The sequence below is a fragment of the Triticum dicoccoides genome, chromosome 3B (genome assembly GCF_002162155.2).
Source record: "Triticum dicoccoides isolate Atlit2015 ecotype Zavitan chromosome 3B, WEW_v2.0, whole genome shotgun sequence".
NCBI classification, from domain to species: Eukaryota; Viridiplantae; Streptophyta; class Magnoliopsida; order Poales; family Poaceae; genus Triticum; species Triticum dicoccoides.
Window position 1 is genome coordinate 21,300,262 of NC_041385.1, and position 3,298 is coordinate 21,303,559.

A 3,298-nucleotide genomic window follows, 5' to 3' on the forward strand; every position below is an offset into this window, starting at 1 on the left:
GTATCGTCCTGATAGTTCATGTCGGGCGCTTTTCTGCGCCGCTTGCATTGTCCTGTCGCGCGGCGCACGCTCGCCCAATCCGGAGGAGAGGAGAGGAGGGGCTTCGTCGGCCCGTCGCCGGTGCTCCTCGGCCACCTCACTACCCTCTGCTCATGCGTGTGCACAAGGTTTAGTACCGCAAAGGCAAGGTGCACCAGTCTCTAGGTGCCATTGTCGGAACGGAAACACGGAGTGTGCTGCTCGAGGAGGAGGGCGCGGACGGCAATAAACCGACGGGCGCGCGAGCGAGATCAGACAATGGACGGCAGCCTAGCAATAGATGTGGAGATGTGTATTTTGAGAGGTGGGACCTACTAGGCCGCGTGTCGCACATCCGTGGGGTCCCCAGTAGGGGAGCCGGACCCAGTTTCCACTATCAACACCTGTCGGGAAAAGGAAAGTCCCCACTTCCAACTTGAATCCTCAACCAAAGAAGTTTTAACCTCGAACTTCGGCAAAGTTCATCTCTCCATATTTAATGGGACGACTAACCCGTGATCCGTCAAAACAACGCCACAGCGGAGGGGATGGAATAACATGCATAGACAATGTTATGCGAAAAAAGGCCTTAAGTCTAGCCTCGAATTTGCATGGACAAGACTTTCAAAAAACAAATCAATATAGGAACTCAGTGACTTTGTTTTTTCTTGCAAGTTTTTTTAAGATGGATTCTTCCCTACACATTGTGAGAGAGAGAGAGAGAAAAATAACACTCAAGGGGAAAAAGATGCTTATGTCAACCTGGGTGCTGTGAGGAACACCGCTCAAGAACGACATGGCATAGCACACACCATGTCTAAAGCAAAGTTCACAAGTTTCAATGAAATAAAATAATATGCCAAATACAAAGGTTATGAAATACTTCAAAGAGAACAAAACTATGTCCCTTCAAACATGTTTCATCCAAGACATGGCCATGGCGTTTTTCATGAAAACTATAACTCATAGGCAAGCAAGGCGCGGGTACAAATTTCCACGCGTGAGAGCACACCGAAAGAAAATGACACTCAACCTACTCTCAAGGCCCTCACGTCGTATCTAAAGGAAAAAAAAACTAAATATCCGACTAAACCCCACACTTTTGTTTACGCGTTTTCATCTCCATTGACCACTTTTCACCCTCCCTAGCTTCGAGGAGGGGCTTTGTCTGCCCGTCGCCGGTGCTCCTCGGCCACCTCACTATCCTCTACTCATGTCCGTGCACAAGGTTTAGCACGGCAAGGCAAAGTGCACCAGTCTCTAGGTGTCATTGCCGGAACAGAAACACGAAGTGTGCTGCTCAAGGAGAAGGGCACGGACGGCAACAAGCCAATGGACGCGCGAGCGAGCTCAGTCCAATGGACACGGTGGCCTAGCAGCAGATGTGAAAATATATATTTTGAGAGGTGGGACCTACTAGGACGCGTGTCACACATCTGTTGGCTCTGCAGGGAAATCCGTGCGGGGTTTCGAGCCGGACCCATTTTCCAGTATCCACACATGTCGGAAAAATAAAAGTCCCCACTTCCAACTTGAATCCTCAACCAAAGTAGTTTTAACCTCGAACTTCGGCAAAGTTCATATCTTCATATTTAATGGGGCGACAAACCCGTGATCTGTCAAAAGAACGTCACAACTGAGGGGTTAGAATAACATGCATAGACAATGTTATGCGGAAAACAAAACCTTTTAGTCTAGCCCTAAATTTGCATGGACGAGACTTTCAAAAAATAAATCAATGTAGGAACTCAGTGACTTCAATTTTTTCTTGGAAGTTTCTGAGATGGATTCTTGCATACATGTGAGGAAAATAAGGTAATATCCAATGGGAAAAGGATGCTGATGTCAACGTGGGCGCTGTAAGCGGCGCCGCTCAACAACGACATGGCATAGCACACACTGGACCCGAAAAAAATGTTCGCCAGTTCCAATGAAATTTAAAAGATGGGTCAAATACAAATGTTAGGAAATACTTTAAAAAGAATAAAACAATGTCTCTTCAAACATGTTTCATCCAAGAGATGACCGTGGTATTTTTCATGAAAACTATGACTCATAGGCAAGCAAGGCGCGAGTAGAAATATCCACGCGCGAGAGCACACCGGAGGCAAATGACACTCAACCTACTCTCAATCCTCTCGCATCAAAGCTAAAGAAAAACCTAAAACATCCAACTAAACCCCACACTTTTGTTTACACCTTTCCATCTCCGCTGCCCACTTCCCGCCCTAACCTTCAACTCCCCTCTGCAAAAAGAGAAATGAAACCTCCCTGTGTAGCTTCAACCTTCATCTCGTCGAAACGTCCGGTTACCGGACGAGGAATCCTTTGTTCCTTTACAAAAATCCTAATTGCATTGCGTGGGAAATGCCTGGAATACCCGAGAAGTTTTCTAGAGATTGTGTGAGAGAGAAATGTGTGGAATATCCAAGGAGAGGAGTAGGGCTGGAATTCGAGCCGAGTCGAGCCAGCTCGGCTCGACTCGCTAGAGCTTGTTTCGTTAACGAGTTAGCTCGACTCGACTCGTTATTATAACGAGCTCAAATCCAAAATTGGCTCGACTCGTATAACTCGCGAGCTGGCTCGTTTAGCTTGTTAAGCTCGTTAAAGATATGATCATAAAACCCTCATATATTATAAAAATGATTATGTATATATTAAACATATATATCACTAAACAATAGTAGTTTCCTTGTAACGCATGAGTCTCCTAGGCGATTGGGCCTTCAACGACTAGGCCTTGTGTTGTGCGGCTGAGACATAGGGTGCTGAGTGGCTGATTTTTTTTGTATTGGGAGTGGCTGATCTTTTGTATCAAGCCTAACGAGTTACACGAGTACTCGTGAGATTGGCTCATTTAACTTGGTCTATAAACGATCTTAAACTAAAGCTCGACTCGACTCGTTATTCTTCGAGTTCGAGTCGATTTGAGCCGAGTCACGAGCTACTCATTTAGCTCGCGAGCTTCAAGTTTTTTTTCCAGCTCTAGAGAGGAGAGAAGAGGCTGACGTCCACCGTGGATGTGTGTGTGGAAAGCCCAAGGCGGCAACCGCTCAACAGCGACCCGGCGTGGCACGCGCCGTGTCCGACCGCCCCGACTCCTTCCAACCGCTCTCCTCATCGTGGCGTGCGCAACCGCGACCCCGACCCCGACCCCGACCCCAACCCCAACCGTGCCGCCCTCATTTTCCCCCTCCCCACCGCCCCCGTCTCTCCCCCTCGTCTCTTCAGCCGTCCCTCGCCCCCCACCTCCTCCACTCCGCCCGCAACCCATCGCCCA